The 18450-nt window shown below is 43.7% G+C and overlaps 1 long non-coding RNA gene across 6 annotated transcripts in view; it reads left to right on the forward strand.

Annotated features, from left to right (window-relative positions):
• The window catches only part of LOC307181154, a 2002597-nt gene that overhangs the window by 296486 nt on the left and 1687661 nt on the right, over positions 1 to 18450 (forward strand). Inside the window, exon 1 of one of the 6 annotated variants that reach the window (XR_013826037.1) lies at positions 3775 to 3796. The exons of 4 other annotated variants lie outside the window; for them this stretch is intronic. This is a non-coding gene — a long non-coding RNA (uncharacterized lncRNA). Of the gene's footprint in view, positions 1 to 3774; positions 3797 to 16393; positions 16425 to 18450 lie in introns of those variants that run through there. One more of the 6 variants, XR_013826038.1, reaches the window with a different exon arrangement.

An 18450-nucleotide genomic window follows, 5' to 3' on the forward strand; every position in this document is an offset into this window, starting at 1 on the left:
ACTGAGACATATTTGAACACGTCTCCCGATCACATGGTTGATCATACTCTAGGTTCCACATGCATATTTTAGATGAAGGAAGAATACCTTAAACCTGGATAGTTGAAACCCGTGGAATGGGTACCATGCAATATGACTTCAAAGGGTCTTTATTTGCTCACCGAACCTCTCCAATCCTATCACTGCTGCGTTTATGCCCCTGTACACATGCTTGATTCTCTTTCGGAGACATAGCAATCCATAGGTTTTAAGATACTTACTAGTCAGGTGCATTCTTAGGCGTTTAATATGGGGTTTTGTGTCCATTTCATTGAGCAAGGAGTAGCTCTTGTGTATTCCATATTTGGCTTAAGGAATTTTATCTGTGCTCATTTCAATCTCTGGTTTTATGCAGCACCCCAACTCACCTTTCACCTTAAGCAAGCATAAGTTGGTTTTCTAAATTTGAGACCCTGTTCTGTTTTGGAATGCAGTTCCTGTGTAGCCAAGTTTACATTCCGTGTATTAGTGATATCTTATGATGTTTCTTTTTCTGTGTGACTTATTTCAGTTAGAATCATCGTACCTGAATCCACTCGTTATGCTGCTACGGGCCTGATGACATAGATTTCATTGCTGAGTGATACTGCATTGTACGTAAGTACCACAAATTCTTTATCCATTTTTCACTTTCTGTGATATTGAACTTGTACGGTAAACGAGGTTCTTGTAAACGGAGGCGTCCCAAACTTTGGGGTGGCTGTGTCTTTTTGATTTTAATTTCCCTAAGCTATAGGACCATAAGCGGAAGTGCCCTAGGCTCTGTTGCTTTGTTTTTTAGATGTTTCAGGAAACACCATACACTTCTCCTGAGTGTCTGTTGGCAATTTACATCCCGCCCATCAGCATAACAAGGCTCCCAGTTCTCCTTGGCCTGTCCTGCCTTTCTGGATTTTACACTTTTTTCAGATGGCCCTTTTGACCGGGGAGAAGTGAGACTTCATTGTAGTGCAGATTTCCTTTGCAAGCTTGCTTGGTTGGCCAAAAAGGGCGTATGCGTTTTTTCCTGAATATATTCAGGAAAAAACGCATACGCCCTTATTGGCCAAGTGCATCATTGTGGACGTTCTGCCTCTTTTCCTATGCTTTCAATGCAGTTCCAGTCTACCTCCTGAAATCGGTTTCCTGCAATTCTGCCCCGCTTTCAAGTCCTCTTGGCAGCCTTACTTCAGTCTATTTTTGGACGATAGCTGTCATTTATAACTCTGCAGGTTTGTGAATTACAGTGCCCCTGAGCTCCTTTCTTCAACTCGCTTTCTTTTGAGCTGGCCGCAAGACCGCAGGATGGCTTCAGGCCCTAATCTGGTTCCGGCACGTCACACTGAGCCTTTGGTTATTTCCTCTTCCTGGTGGGAAATGAGAGTTAAATTTGCCCGTCCAGACACCTCCAGCTAGCCTCTCATTGGTTCTCGCTATTCCTGTTCATCTTCCGCAGAAATTGCAAACTGGGACAAACAGGAGGTTAAAGGCGCTGACTTTCCAAGTGGGGAGAGTATTAGTAAAGCATCTGGAATGTTGCACCCGAGTACCAGGGGAAGAAAACTGAGACATATTTGAACACGTCTCCCGATCACATGGTTGATCATACTCTAGGTTCCACATGCATGTTTTAGCTGAAGGAAGAATACCTTAAACCTGGGTAGTTGAAACCCGTGGAATGGGTACCATGCAATATGACTTCAAAGGGTCTTCATTTGCTCACTGAACCTCTCCAATCCTATCACTGCTGCGTTTATGCCCCTGTACACACGCTTGATTCTCTTTTGGAGACATAGCAATCCATAGGTTTTACGATACTTACTAGTCAGGTACATTCTTAGGCGTTTAATATGCGGTGTTGAATCCATTTCGTTGAGCAAGGAGTAGCTCTTGTCTATTCCATATTTGACTTAAGGAACTTTATCTGTGCTCATTTTAATCTGTGGTTTTATGCAGCACCCCAACTCACCTTTACCCTTAAGCAAGCATAAGTTGGTTTTCTAAATTTGAGACCCTGTTCTGTTTTGGAATGCAGTTCCTGTGTAGCCAAGTTTACATTCCGTGTATTAGTGATATCTTATGATGTTTCTTTTTCTGTGTGACTTATTTCAGTTAGAATCATCGTACCTGAATCCACTCACTATGCTGCTACGGGCCTGATGACATAGATTTCATTGCTGAGTGATACTGCGTTGTAAGTAAATACCACAAGTTCTTTATCCATTTTTCACTTTCTGCGATGTTGAACTTGTACTGTAAACGAGGTTCTTGTAAACAGAGCCATTCCAAACTTTGGGGTGGCTGTGTCTTTTTGATTTTAATTTCCCTAAGCTATAGGACCATAAGTGGAAGTGCCCTAGGTTCTGTTGCTTTGTTTTTTAGATGTTTCAGGAAACACCATACACTTCTCCCGAGTGTTTGTTGGCAATTTACATCCCGCCCATCAGCATAACAAGGCTCCCAGTTCTCCATGGCCTGTCCTGCCTTTCTGGATTTTACACTTTTTTCAGATGGCCCTTTTGACCGAGGGGAAGTGAGACTTCATTGTAGTGCAGATTTCCTTTGCAAGCTTGCTTGGTTGGCCAAAAAGTGTGTATGCGTTTTTTCCTGAATATATTCAGGAAAAAACGCATACGCCCTTTTTGGCCAAGTGCATCATTGTGGACGTTCGGCCTCTTTTCCTATGTTTTCAATGCAATTCCAGTCTACCTCCTGAAATCGGTTTCCTGCAATTCTGCCCCGCTTTCAAGTCCTCTTGGCAGCCTTACTTCAGTCTATTTTTGGACGATAGCTGTCATTTATAACTCTGCAGGTTTGTGAATTACAGTGCCCCTGAGCTCCTTTCTTCAACTCGCTTTCTTGTGAGCTGGCCGCAACACCGCAGGATGGCTTCAGGCCCTAATCTGGTTCCGGCACGGCACGGTGAGCCTTTGGTTAATTCCTCTTCCTGGTGGGAAATGAGAGTTAAATTTGCCCGTCCAGACACCTCCAGCTAGTCTCTCATTGGTTCTCGCTATTCCTGTTCATCTTCCGCAGAAATTGCAAACTGGGGCAAACAGGAGGTTAAAGGCACTGACTCTCCAAGCCGGGAGAGTGTTAGTAAAGCGTCTGGAATGTTGCACCCGAGTACCAGGGTACGAAAACTGAGACATATTTGAACACGTCTCCCGATCACGTGGTTGATCATACTCTAGGTTCCACATGCATGTTTTAGCTGAAGGAAGAATACCTTAAACCTGGGTACTTGAAACCCGTGGAATGGGTACCATGCAATATGACTTCAAAGGGTCTTCATTTGCTCACTGAACCTCTCCAATCCTATCACTGCTGCGTTTATGCCCCTGTACAAATGCTTGATTCTCTTTCGGAGACATAGCAATCCATAGGTTTTAAGATACTTACAAGTCAGGTACATTCTTAGGCGTTTAATATGCGGTGTTGAGTCCATTTCGTTGAGCAAGGAGTAGCTCTTGTCTATTCCATATTTGGCTTAAGGAACTTTATCTGTGCTCATTTCAATCTCTGGTTTTATGCAGCACCCCAACTCACCTTTACCCTTAAGCAAGAATAAGTTGGTTTTCTAAATTTGAGACCCTGTTCTGTTCTGCAATTCAGTTCCTGTGTAGCCAAGTTTACATTCCGTGTATTACTGATATCTTATGATGTTTCTTTTTCTGTGTGACTTATTTCAGTTAGAATCATCATACCTGAATCCACTCATTGTGCTGCTAAGTGCCTGATGACACAGATTTCATTGCTGAGTGATACTGCATTGTAAGTAAATACCACAACTTCTTTATCCATTTTTCACTTTCTGCGATGTTGAACTTGTACTGTAAACGAGATTCTTGTAAACAGAGCCGTTCCAAACTTTGGGGTGGCTGTGTCTTTTTGATTTTAATTTCCCTAAGCTATAGGACCATAAGTGGAAGTGCCCTAGGTTCTGTTGCTTTGTTTTTTAGATGTTTCAGGAAACACCATACACTTCTCCCGAGTGGTTGTTGGCAATTTACATCCCGCCCATCAGCATAACAAAGCTCCCAGTTCTCCATGGCCTGTCCTGCCTTTCTGGATTTTACACCTTTTTCAGATGGCCCTTTTGACCGGGGGGAAGTGAGACTTCATTGTAGTGCAGATTTCCTTTGCAAGCTTGCTTGGTTGGCCAAAAAGGGCGTATGCGTTTTTTCCTGAATATATTCAGGACAAAACGCATACGCCCTTTTTGGCCAAGTGCATCATTGTGGACGTTCTGCCTCTTTTCCTATGCTTTCAATGCAATTCCAGTCTACCTCCTGAAATCGGTTTCCTGCAATTCTGCCCCGCTTTCAAGTCCTCTTGGCAGCCTTACTTCAGTCTATTTTTGGACGATAGCTGTCATTTATAACTCTGCAGGTTTGTGAATTACAGTGCCCCTGAGCTCCTTTCTTCAACTCGCTTTCTTTTGAGCTGGCCGCAACACCGCAGGATGGCTTCAGGCCCTAATCTGTTTCTGTCATGGCACGCTGAGCCTTTGGTTAATTCCTCTTCCTGGTAGGAAATGAGAGTTAAATTTGCCCGTCCAGACACCTCCAGCTAGTCTCCATTGGTTCTCGCTATTCCTGTTCATCTTCCGCAGAAATTGCAAACTGGGCCAAACAGGAGGTTAAAGGGACTGACTCTCCAAGTGGGGAGAGTGTTAGTAAAGCGTCTGGAATGTTGCACCCGAGTACCAGGGTACGAAAACTGAGACATATTTGAACACGTCTCCCGATCACATGGTTGATCATACTCTAGGTTCCACATGCATGTTTTAGCTGAAGGAAGAATACCTTAAACCTGGGTAGTTGAAACCCGTGGAATGGGTACCATGCAATATGACTTCAAAGGGTCTTCATTTGCTCACCGAACCTCTCCAATCCTATCACTGCTGCGTTTATGCCCCTGTACACATGCTTGATTCTGTTTTGGAGACATAGCAATCCATAGGTTTTAAGATACTTACAAGTCAGGTACATTCTTAGGCGTTTAATATGCGGTGTTGAGTCCATTTCGTTGAGCAAGGAGTAGCTCTTGTCTATTCCATATTTGGCTTAAGGAACTTTATCTGTGCTCATTTCAATCTCTGGTTTTATGCAGCTCCCCAACTCACCTTTACCCTTAAGCAAGCATAAGTTGTTTTTCTAAATTTGAGACCCTGTTCTGTTCTGTAATTCAGTTCCTGTGTAGCCAAGTTTCCATTCCGTGTATTACTGATATCTTATGATGTTTCTTTTTCTGTGTGACTTATTTCAGTTAGAATCATCATACCTGAATCCACTCATTGTGCTGCTAAGGGCCTGATGACACAGATTTCATTGCTGAGTGATATTGCTTTGTAAGTAAATACCACAACTTCTTTATCCATTTTTCACTTTCTGCGATGTTGAACTTGTACTGTAAACGAGGTTCTTGTAAACAGAGCCGTTCCAAACTTTGGGGTGGCTGTGTCTTTTTGATTTTAAATTCCCTAAGCTATAGGACCATAAGTGGAAGTGCCCTAGGCTCTGTTGCTTTGTTTTTTAGATGTTTCAGGAAACACCATACACTTCTCCCGAGTGGTTGTTGGCAATTTACATCCCGCCCATCAGCATAACAAGGCTCCCAGTTCTCCATGGCCTGTCCTGCCTTTCTGGATTTTACACTTTTTTCAGATGGCCCTTTTGACCGGGGGGAAGTGAGACTTCATTGTAGTGCAGATTTCCTTTGCAAGCTTGCTTGGTTGGCCAAAAAGGGCGTATGCGTTTTTTCCTGAATATATTCAGGAAAAAACGCATACGCCCTTTTTGGCCAAGTGCATCATTGTGGACGTTCTGCCTCTTTTCCTATGCTTTCAATGCAATTCCAGTCTACCTCCTGAAATCGGTTTCCTGCAATTCTGCCCCGCTTTCAAGTCCTCTTGGCAGCCTTACTTCAGTCTATTTCTGGACGATAGCTGTCATTTATAACTCTGCAGGTTTGTGAATTACAGTGCCCCTGAGCTCCTTTCTTCAACTCGCTTTCTTTTGAGCTGGCCGCAACACCGCATGATGGCTTCAGGCCCTAATCTGGTTCCGGCACGGCACACAGAGCCTTTGGTTATTTCCTCTTCCTGGTGGGAAATGAGAGTTAAATTTGCCCGTCCAGGCACCTCCAGCTAGCCTCTCATTGGTTCTCGCTATTCCTGTTCATCTTCCGCAGAAATTGCAAACTGAGCCAAACAGGAGGTTAAAGGCGCTGACTCTCCAAGTGGGGAGAGTGTAAGTAAAGCGTCTGGAATGTTGCACCCGAGTACCAGGGGAGGAAAACTGAGACATATTTGAACACGTCTCCCGATCACATGGTTGATCATACTTGGGTTCCACATGCATGTTTTAGCTGAAGGAAGAATACCTTAAACCTGGAGAGTTGAGACCCGTGTAATGGGTACCATGCAATATGACTTCAAAGGGTCTTCATTTGCTCACCGAACCTCTCCAATCCTATCACTGCTGCATTTATGCCCCTGTACACATGCTTGATTCTCTTTTGGAGACATAGCAATCCATAGGTTTTACGATACTTACTAGTCAGGTACATTCTTAGGCGTTTAATATGCGGTGTTGAGTCCATTTCGTTGAGCAAGGAGTAGCTCTTGTCTATTCCATATTTGACTTAAGGAACTTTATCTGTGCTCATTTCAATCTGTGGTTTTATGCAGCACCCCAACTCACCTTTACCCTTAAGCAAGCATAAGTTGGTTTTCTCAATTTGAGACCCTGTTCTGTTTTGGAATGCAGTTCCTGTGTAGCCAAGTTTACATTCCGTGTATTAGTGATATCTTATGATGTTTCTTTTTCTGTGTGACTTATTTCAGTTAGAATCATCGTACCTGAATCCACTCATTATGCTGCTACGGGCCTGATGACATAGATTTCATTGCTGAGTGATACTGCGTTGTAAGTAAATACCACAACTTCTTTATCCATTTTTCACTTTCTGCGATGTTGAACTTGTACTGTAAACGAGGTTCTTGTAAACAGAGCCATTCCAAACTTTGGGGTGGCTGTGTCTTTTTGATTTTAATTTCCCTAAGCTATAGGACCATAAGTGGAAGTGCCCTAGGTTCTGTTGCTTTGTTTTTTAGATGTATCAGGAAACACCATACACTTCTCCCGAGTGGTTGTTGTCAATTTACATCCCGCCCATCAGCATAACAACGCTCCCAGTTCTCCATGGCCTGTCCTGCCTTTCTGGATTTTACACTTTTTTCAGATGGCCCTTTTGACCGGGGGGAAGTGAGACTTCATTGTAGTGCAGATTTCCTTTGCAAGCTTGCTTGGTTGGCCAAAAAGGGCGTATGCGTTTTTTCCTGAATATATTCAGGAAAAAACGCATACGCCCTTTTTGGCCAAGTGCATCATTGTGGACGTTCTGCCTCTTTTCCTATGCTTTCAATGCAATTCCAGTCTACCTCCTGAAATCGGTTTCCTGCAATTCTGCCCCGCTTTCAAGTCCTCTTGGCAGCCTTACTTCAGTCTATTTTTGGACGATAGCTGTCATTTATAACTCTGCAGGTTTGTGAATTACAGTGCCCCTGAGCTCCTTTCTTCAACGCGCTTTATTTTGAGCTGGCCGCAACACCGCAGGATGGCTTCAGGCCCTAATCTGGTTCTGGCATGGCACGCTGAGCCTTTGGTTAATTCCTCTTCCTGGTAGGAAATGAGAGTTAAATTTGCCCGTCCAGACACCTCCAGCTAGTCTCCATTGGTTCTCGCTATTCCTGTTCATCTTCCGCAGAAATTGCAAACTGGGCCAAACAGGAGGTTAAAGGGACTGACTCTCCAAGTCGGGAGAGTGTTAGTAAAGCGTCTGGAATGTTGCACCCGAGTACCAGGGTATGAAAACTGAGACATATTTGAACACGTCTCCCGATCACATGGTTGATCATACTCTAGGTTCCACATGCATGTTTTAGCTGAAGGAAGAATACCTTAAACCTGGGTAGTTGAAACCCGTGGAATGGGTACCATGCAATATGACTTCAAAGGGTCTTCATTTGCTCACCGAACCTCTCCAATCCTATCACTGCTGCGTTTATGCCCCTGTACACATGCTTGATTCTCTTTTGGAGACATAGCAATCCATAGGTTTTAAGATACTTACAAGTCAGGTGCATTCTTAGGCGTTTAATATGCGGTGTTGAGTCCATTTCGTTGAGCAAGGAGTAGCTCTTGTCTATTCCATATTTGGCTTAAGGAACTTTATCTGTGCTCATTTCAATCTCTGGTTTTATGCAGCACCCCAACTCACCTTTACCCTTAAGCAAGCATAAGTTGTTTTTCTAAATTTGAGACCCTGTTCTGTTCTGTAATTCAGTTCCTGTGTAGCCAAGTTTCCATTCCGTGTATTACTGATATCTTATGATGTTTCTTTTTCTGTGTGACTTATTTCAGTTAGAATCATCATACCTGAATCCACTGATTGTGCTGCTAAGGGCCTGATGACACAGATTTCATTGCTGAGTGATATTGCTTTGTAAGTAAATACCACAACTTCTTTATCCATTTTTCACTTTCTGCGATGTTGAACTTGTACTGTAAACGAGGTTCTTGTAAACAGAGCCGTTCGAAACTTTGGGGTGGCTTGTCTTTTTGATTTTAAATTCCCTAAGCTATAGGACCATAAGTGGAAGTGCCCTAGGCTCTGTTGCTTTGTTTTTTAGATGTTTCAGGAAACACCATACACTTCTCCCGAGTGGTTGTTGGCAATTTACATCCCGCCCATCAGCATAACAAGGCTCCCAGTTCTCCATGGCCTGTCCTGCCTTTCTGGATTTTACACTTTTTTCAGATGGCCCTTTTGACCGGGGGGAAGTGAGACTTCATTGTAGTGCAGATTTCCTTTGCAAGCTTGCTTGGTTGGCCAAAAAGGGTGTATGCGTTTTTTCCTGAATATATTCAGGAAAAAACGCATACGCCCTTTTTGGCCAAGTGCATCATTGTGGACGTTCTGCCTCTTTTCCTATGCTTTCAATGCAATTCCAGTCTACCTCCTGAAATCGGTTTCCTGCAATTCTGCCCCGCTTTCAAGTCCTCTTGGCAGCCTTACTTCAGTCTATTTCTGGACGATAGCTGTCATTTATAACTCTGCAGGTTTGTGAATTACAGTGCCCCTGAGCTCCTTTCTTCAACTCGCTTTCTTTTGAGCTGGACGCAACACCGCATGATGGCTTCAGGCCGTAATCTGGTTCCGGCACGGCACACTGAGCCTTTGGTTATTTCCTCTTCCTGGTGGGAAATGAGAGTTAAATTTGCCCGTCCAGGCACCTCCAGCTAGCCTCTCATTGGTTCTCGCTATTCCTGTTCATCTTCCGCAGAAATTGCAAACTGAGCCAAACAGGAGGTTAAAGGCGCTGACTCTCCAAGTGGGGAGAGTGTTAGTAAAGGGTCTGGAATGTTGCACCCGAGTACCAGCGGAGGAAAACTGAGCCATATTTGAACACGTCTCCCGTTCACACGGTTGATCATACTCTGGGTTCCACCTGCATGTTTTAGCTGAAGGAAGAATGCTTTAAACCTGCAGAGTTGAGACCCGTGGAATGGGTCCCATGCAATATGACTTCAAAGGGTCTTCATTTGCTCACCGAACCTCTCCAATCCTATCACTGCTGCGTTTATGTCCCTGTACACACGCTTGATTCTCTTTTGGAGACATAGCAATCCATAGGTTTTAAGATATTACTAGTCAGGTACATTCTTAGGCGTTTAATATGGGGTGTTGAGTCCATTTTGTTGAGCAAGGAGTAGCTCTTGTCTATTCCATATTTGGCTTAAGGAACTTTATCTGTGCTCATTTCAATCTCTGGTTTTATGCAGCACCCCAACTCACCTTTCCCCTTAAGCAAACATAAGTTGCTTTTCTAAATTTGAGACCCTGTTCTGTTTTGGAATTCAGTTCCTGTGTAGCCAAGTTTACATTCTGTGTATTAGTGATATCTTATGATATTTCTTTTTCTGTGTGACTTATTTCAGTTAGAATCATCGTACCTGAATCCACTCATTATGCTGCTACCGGCCTGATGACATAGATTTCATTGCTGAGTGATACTGCATTGTACGTAAGTACCACAAGTTCTTTATCCATTTTTCACTTTCTGTGATATTGAACTTGTATGGTAAACGAGGTTCTTTTAAACAGAGGCGTCCCAAACTTTGGGGTGGCTGTGTCTTTTTGATTTTAATTTCCCTAAGCTATAGGACCATAAGTGGAAGTGCCTTAGGCTCTGTTGCTTTGTTTTTTAGATGTTTCAGGAAACACCATACACTTCTCCCAAGTGTCTGTTGGCAATTTACATCCCGCCCATCAGCATAACAAGGCTCCCAGTTCTCCATGGCCTGTCCTGCCTTTCTGGATTTTACACTTTTTTCAGATGGCCCTTTTGACCGGGGGGAAGTGAGACTTCATTGTAGTGCAGATTTCCTTTGCAAGCTTGCTTGGTTGGCCAAAAAGGGCGTATGCGTTTTTTCCTGAATATATTCAGGAAAAAACGCATACGCTCTTTTTGGCCAAGTGCATCATTGTGGACGTTCTGCCTCTTTTCCTATGCTTTCAATGCAATTCCAGTCTACCTCCTGAAATCGGTTTCCTGCAATTCTGCCCCGCTTTCAAGTCCTCTTGACAGCCTTACTTCAGTCTATTTTTGGACGATAGCTGTCATTTATAACTCTGCAGGTTTGTGAATTACAGTGCCCCTGAGCTCCTTTCTTCAACTCGCTTTCTTGTGACCTGGCCGCAACACCGCAGGATGGCTTCAGGCCCTAATCTGGTTCTGGCACGGCACGCTGAACCTTTGGTTATTTCCTCCTCCTGGTGGGAAATGAGAGTTAAATTTGCCCGTCCAGACACCTCCAGCTAGCCTCTCATTGGTTCTCGCTATTCCTGTTCATCTTCCGCAGAAATTGCAAACTGTGCCAAACAGGAGGTTAAAGGCGCTGACTCTCCAAGTGGGGAGAGTGTTAGTAAAGCGTCTGGAATGTTGCACCCGAGTACCAGGGGAGGAAAACTGAGACATATTTGAACACGTCTCCCGATCACATGGTTGATCATACTCTGGGTTCCACATGCATGTTTTAGCTGAAGGAAGAATACCTAAAACCTGGGTAGTTGAAACCCGTGGAATGGGTACCATGCAATATGACTTCAAAGGGTCTTCATTTGCTCACCGAACCTCTCCAATCCTATCACTGCTGCGTTTATGCCCCTGTACACATGCTTTATTCTCTTTTGGAGACATAGCAATCTATAGGTTTTAAGATACTTACTAGTCAGGTACATTCTTAGGCGTTTCATATGCGGTGTTGAGTCCATTTCGTTGAGCAAGGAGTAGCTCTGGTCTATACCATATTTGGCTTAAGGAACTTTATCTGTGCTCATTTCAATCTCTGGTTTTATGCAGCACCCCAACTCACCTTTACCCTTAAGCAAGCATAAGTTGGTTTTCTAAATTTGAGACCCTGTTCTGTTCTGTAATTCAGTTCCTGTGTAGCCAAGTTTCCATTCCGTGTATTACTGATATGTTATGATGTTTCTTTTTCTGTGTGACTTATTTCAGTTAGAATCATCGTACCTGAATCTACTCATTATGCTGCTACGGGCCTGATGACATAGATTTCATTGCTGAGTGATACTGCATTGTACGTAAGTACCACAAGTTCTTTATCCATTTTTCACTTTCTGCGATGTTGAACTTGTACGGTAAACGAGGTTCTTGTAAACAGAGTCGTTCCAAACTTTGGGGTGGCTGTGTCTTTTTGATTTTAATTTCCCTAAGCTATAGGACCATAAGTGGAAGTGCCCTAGGCTCTGTTGCTTTGTTTTTTAGATGTTTCAGGAAACACCATACACTTCTCCTGAGTGGTTGTTGGCAATTTACATCCCGCCCATCAGCATAACAAGGCTCCCAGTTCTCCATGGCTTGTCCTGCCTTTCTGGATTTTACACTTTTTTCAGATGGCCCTTTTGACCGGGGGGAAGTGAGACTTCATTGTAGTGCAGATTTCCTTTGCAAGCTTGCTTGGTTGGCCAAAAAGGGCGTATGCGTTTTTTCCTGAATATATTCAGGAAAAAACGCATACGCCCTTTTTGGCCAAGTGCATCATTGTGGACGTTCGGCCTCTTTTCCTATGCTTTCAATGCAATTCCAGTCTACCTCCTGAAATCGGTTTCCTGCAATTCTGCCCCGCTTTCAAGTCCTCTTGGCAGCCTTACTTCAGTCTATTTTTGGACGATAGCTGTCATTTATAACTCTGCAGGTTTGTGAATTACAGTGCCCCTGAGCTCCTTTCTTCAACTCGCTTTCTTGTGAGCTGGCCGCAACACCGCAGGATGGCTTCAGGCCCTAATCTGGTTCCGGCACGGCACACTGAGCCTTTGGTTAATTCCTCTTCCTGGTAGGAAATGAGAGTTAAATTTGCCCGTCCAGACACCTCCAGCTAGTCTCTCATTGGTTCTCGCTATTCCTGTTAATCTTCCGCAGAAATTGGAAACTGAGCCAAACAGGAGGTTAAAGGGACTGACTCTCCAAGTGGGGAGAGTGTTAGTAAAGCGTCTGGAATGTTGCACCCGAGTACCAGGGTACGAAAACTGAGACATATTTGAACACGTCTCCCGATCACATGGTTGATCATACTCTAGGTTCCACATGCATGTTTTAGCTGAAGGAAGAATACCTTAAACCTGGGTAGTTGAAACCCGTGGAATGGGTACCATGCAATATGACTTCAAAGGGTCTTCATTTGCTCACCGAACCTCTCCAATCCTATCACTGCTGCGTTTATGCCCCTGTACACATGCTTGATTCTCTTTTGGAGACATAGCAATCCATAGGTTTTAAGATACTTACAAGTCAGGTACATTCTTAGGCGTTTAATATGCGGTGTTGAGTCCATTTTGTTGAGCAAGGAGTAGCTCTTGTCTATTCCATATTTGGCTTAAGGAACTTTATCTGTGCTCATTTCAATCTCTGGTTTTATGCAGCACCCCAACTCACCTTTACCCTTAAGCAAGCATAAGTTGTTTTTCTAAATATGAGACCCTGTTCTGTTCTGTAATTCAGTTCCTGTGTAGCCAAGTTTCCATTCCGTGTATTACTGATATCTTATGATGTTTCTTTTTCTGTGTGACTTATTTCAGTTAGAATCATCATACCTGAATCCACTCATTGTGCTGCTAAGGGCCTGATGACACAGATTTCATTGCTGAGTGATATTGCTTTGTAAGTAAATACCACAACTTCTTTATCCATTTTTCACTTTCTGCGATGTTGAACTTGTACTGTAAAGGAGGTTCTTGTAAACAGAGCCGTTCGAAAATTTGGGTGGCTGTGTCTTTTTGATTTTAAATTCCCTAAGCTATAGGACCATAAGTGGAAGTGCCCTAGGCTCTGTTGCTTTGTTTTTTAGATGTTTCAGGAAACACCATACACTTCTCCCGAGTGTCTGTTGGCAATTTACATCCCGCCCATCAGCATAACAAGGCTCCCAGTTCTCCATGGCCTGTCCTGCCTTTCTGGATTTTACACTTTTTTCAGATGGCCCTTTTGACCGGGGGGAAGTGAGACTTCATTGTAGTGCAGATTTCCTTTGCAAGCTTGCTTGGTTGGCCAAAAAGGGCGTATGCGTTTTTTCCTGAATATATTCAGGAAAAAACGCATATGCCCTTTTTGGCCAAGTGCATCATTGTGGACGTTCTGCCTCTTTTCCTATGCTTTCAATGCAATTCCAGTCTACCTCCTGAAATCGGTTTCCTGCAATTCTGCCCCGCTTTCAAGTCCTCTTGGCAGCCTTACTTCAGTCTATTTTTGGACGATAGCTGTCATTTATAACTCTGCAGGTTTGTGAATTACAGTGCCCCTGAGCTCCTTTCTTCAACTCGCTTTCTTGTGACCTGGCCGCAACACCGCAGGATGGCTTCAGGCCCTAATCTGGTTCTGGCACGGCACGCTGAACCTTTGGTTATTTCCTCCTCCTGGTGGGAAATGAGAGTTAAATTTGCCCGTCCAGACACCTCCAGCTAGCCTCTCATTGGTTCTCGCTATTCCTGTTCATCTTCCGCTAAATTGCAAACTGTGCCAAACAGGAGGTTAAGGCGCTGACTCTCCAAGTGGGGAGAGTGTTAGTAAAGCGTCTGGAATGTTGCACCCGAGTACCAGGGGAGGAAAACTGAGACATATTTGAACACGTCTCCCGATCACATGGTTGATCATACTCTGGGTTCCACATGCATGTTTTAGCTGAAGGAAGAATACCTAAAACCTGGGTAGTTGAAACCCGTGGAATGGGTACCATGCAATATGACTTCAAAGGGTCTTCATTTGCTCACCGAACCTCTCCAATCCTATCACTGCTGCGTTTATGCCCCTGTACACATGCTTTATTCTCTTTTGGAGACATAGCAATCTATAGGTTTTAAGATACTTACTAGTCAGGTACATTCTTAGGCGTTTAATATGCGGTGTTGAGTCCATTTCGTTGAGCAAGGAGTAGCTCTTGTCTATTCCATATTTGGCTTAAGGAACTTTATCTGTGCTCATTTCAATCTCTGGTTTTATGCAGCACCCCAACTCACCTTTACCCTTAAGCAAGCATAAGTTGGTTTTCTAAATTTGAGACCCTGTTCTGTTCTGTAATTCAGTTCCTGTGTAGCCAAGTTTCCATTCCGTGTATTAGTGATATCTTATGATGTTTCTTTTTCTGTGTGACTTATTTCAGTTAGAATCATCGTACCTGAATCTACTCATTATGCTGCTACGGGCCTGATGACATAGATTTCATTGCTGAGTGATACTGCATTGTACGTAAGTACCACAAGTTCTTTATCCATTTTTCACTTTCTGCGATGTTGAACTTGTACTGTAAACGAGGTTCTTGTAAACAGAGTCGTTCCAAACTTTGGGGTGGCTGTGTCTTTTTGATTTTAATTTCCCTAAGCTATAGGACCATAAGTGGAAGTGCCCTAGGCTCTGTTGCTTTGTTTTTTAGATGTTTCAGGAAACACCATACACTTCTCCCGAGTGGTTGTTGGCAATTTACATCCCGCCCATCAGCATAACAAGGCTCCCAGTTCTCCATGGCCTGTCCTGCCTTTCTGGATTTTACACTTTTTTCAGATGGCCCTTTTGACCGGGGGGAAGTGAGACTTCATTGTAGTGCAGATTTCCTTTGCAAGCTTGCTTGGTTGGCCAAAAAGGGCGTATGCGTTTTTTCCTGAATATATTCAGGAAAAAACGCATACGCCCTTTTTGGCCAAGTGCATCATTGTGGACGTTCGGCCTCTTTTCCTATGCTTTCAATGCAATTCCAGTCTACCTCCTGAAATCGGTTTCCTGCAATTCTGCCCCGCTTTCAAGTCCTCTTGGCAGCCTTACTTCAGTCTATTTTTGGACGATAGCTGTCATTTATAACTCTGCAGGTTTGTGAATTACAGTGCCCCTGAGCTCCTTTCTTCAACTCGCTTTCTTGTGAGCTGGCCGCAACACCGCAGGATGGCTTCAGGCCCTAATCTGGTTCCGGCACGGCACACTGAGCCTTTGGTTAATTCCTCTTCCTGGTAGGAAATGAGAGTTAAATTTGCCCGTCCAGACACCTCCAGCTAGCCTCTCATTGGTTCTCGCTATTCCTGTTAATCTTCCGCAGAAATTGGAAACTGAGCCAAACAGGAGGTTAAAGGGACTGACTCTCCAAGTGGGGAGAGTGTTAGTAAAGCGTCTGGAATGTTGCACCCGAGTACCAGGGTACGAAAACTGAGACATATTTGAACACGTCTCCCGATCACATGGTTGATCATACTCTAGGTTCCACATGCATGTTTTAGCTGAAGGAAGAATACCTTAAACCTGGGTAGTTGAAACCCGTGGAATGGGTACCATGCAATATGACTTCAAAGGGTCTTCAGTTGCTCACCGAACCTCTCCAATCCTATCACTGCTGCGTTTATGCCCCTGTACACATGCTTGACTCTCTTTTGGAGACATAGCAATCCATAGGTTTTAAGATACTTACAAGTCAGGTACATTCTTAGGCGTTTAATATGCGGTGTTGAGTCCATTTTGTTGAGCAAGGAGTAGCTCTTGTCTATTCCATATTTGGCTTAAGGAACTTTATCTGTGCTCATTTCAATCTCTGGTTTTATGCAGCACCCCAACTCACCTTTACCCTTAAGCAAGCATAAGTTGTTTTTCTAAATATGAGACCCTGTTCTGTTCTGTAATTCAGTTCCTGTGTAGCCAAGTTTCCATTCCGTGTATTACTGATATCTTATGATGTTTCTTTTTCTGTGTGACTTATTTCAGTTAGAATCATCATACCTGAATCCACTCATTGTGCTGCTAAGGGCCTGATGGCACAGATTTCATTGCTGAGTGATATTGTTTTGTAAGTAAATACCACAACTTCTTTATCCATTTTTCACTTTCTGCGATGTTGAACTTGTACTGTAAACGAGGTTCTTGTAAACAGAGCCGTTCGAAAATTTGGGGTGGCTGTGTCTTTTTGATTTTAAATTCCCTAAGCTATAGGACCATAAGTGGAAGTGCCCTAGGCTCTGTTGCTTTGTTTTTTAGATGTTTCAGGAAACACCATACACTTCTCCGGAGTGTCTGTTGGCAATTTACATCCCGCCCATCAGCATAACAAGGCTCCCAGTTCTCCATGGCCTGTCCTGCCTTTCTGGATTTTACACTTTTTTCAGATGGCCCTTTTGACCGGGGGGAAGTGAGACTTCATTGTAGTGCAGATTTCCTTTGCAAGCTTGCTTGGTTGGCCAAAAAGAGCGTATGCGTTTTTTCCTGAATATATTCAGGAAAAAACGCTTACGCCCTTTTTGGCCAAGTGCATCATTGTGGACGTTCTGCCTCTTTTCCTATGCTTTCAATGCAATTCCAGTCTACCTCCTGAAATCGGTTTCCTGCAATTCTGCCCCGCTTTCAAGTCCTCTTGGCAGCCTTACTTCAGTCTATTTTTGGACGATAGCTGTCATTTATAACTCTGCAGGTTTGTGAATTACAGTGCCCCTGAGCTCCTTTCTTCAACTCGCTTTCTTGTGACGTGGCCGCAACACCGCAGGATGGCTTCAGGCCCTAATCTGGTTCCGGCACGGCACACTGAGCCTTTGGTTATTTCCTCTTCCTGGTGGGAAATGAGAGTTAAATTTGCCCGTCCAGACACCTCCAGCTAGCCTCTCATTGGTTCTCGCTATTCCTGTTCATCCTCCGCAGAAATTGCAAACTGAGCCAAACAGGAGGTTAAAGTCGCTGACTCTCCAAGTGGGGAGAGTGTTAGTAAAGCGTCTGGAATGTTGCACCCGAGTACCAGGGGAGGAAAACTGAGACATATTTGAACACGTCTCCCGATCACATGGTTGATCATACTTGGGTTCCACATGCATGTTTTAGCTGAAGGAAGAATACCTTAAACCTGGAGAGTTGAGACCCGTGTAATGGGTACCATGCAATATGACTTCAAAGGGTCTTCATTTGCTCACCGAACCTCTCCAATCCTATCACTGCTGCGTTTATGCCCCTGTACACACGCTTGATTCTCTTTTGGAGACATAGCAATCCATAGGTTTTACGATACTTACTAGTCACGTACATTCTTAGGCGTTTAATATGCGGTGTTGAGTCCATTTCGTTGAGCAAGGAGTAGCTCTTGTCTATTCCATATTTGGCTTAAGGAACTTTATCTGTGCTCATTTCAATCTCTGGTTTTATGCAGCACCCCAACTCACCTTTACCCTTAAGCAAGAATAAGTTGGTTTTCTCAATTTGAGACCCTGTTCTGTTCTGTAATTCAGTTCCTGTGTAGCCAAGTTTACATTCCGTGTATTACTGATATCTTATGATGTTTCTTTTTCTGTGTGACTTATTTCAGTTAGAATCATCGTACCTGAATCCACTCATTATGCTGCTACCGGCCTGATGACATAGATTTCATTGCTGAGTGATACTGCGTTGTAAGTAAATACCACAACTTCTTTATCCATTTTTCACTTTCTGCGATGTTGAACTTGTACTGTAAACGAGGTTCTTGTAAACAGAGGTGTCCCAAACTTTGGGGTGGCTGTGTCTTTTTGATTTTAATTTCCCTAAGCTATAGGACCATAAGTGGCAGTGCCCTAGGCTCTGTTGCTTTGTTTTTTAGATGTTTCAGGAAACACCATACACTTCTCCCGAGTGGTTGTTGGCAATTTACATCCCGCCCTTCAGCATAACAAGGCTCCCAGTTCTCCATGGCCTTTCCTGCCTTTCTGGATTTTACACTTTTTTTCAGATGGCCCTTTTGACCGGGGGGAAGTGAGACTTCATTGTAGTGCAGATTTCCTTTGCAAGCTTGCTTGGTTGGCCAAAAAGGGCGTATGCGTTTTTTCCTGAATATATTCAGGAAAAAACGCATACGCCCT

Source organism: Stenella coeruleoalba (genome assembly GCF_951394435.1).
Source record: "Stenella coeruleoalba genome assembly, contig: scaffold_61, whole genome shotgun sequence".
Taxonomy (NCBI): domain Eukaryota; kingdom Metazoa; phylum Chordata; class Mammalia; order Artiodactyla; family Delphinidae; genus Stenella; species Stenella coeruleoalba.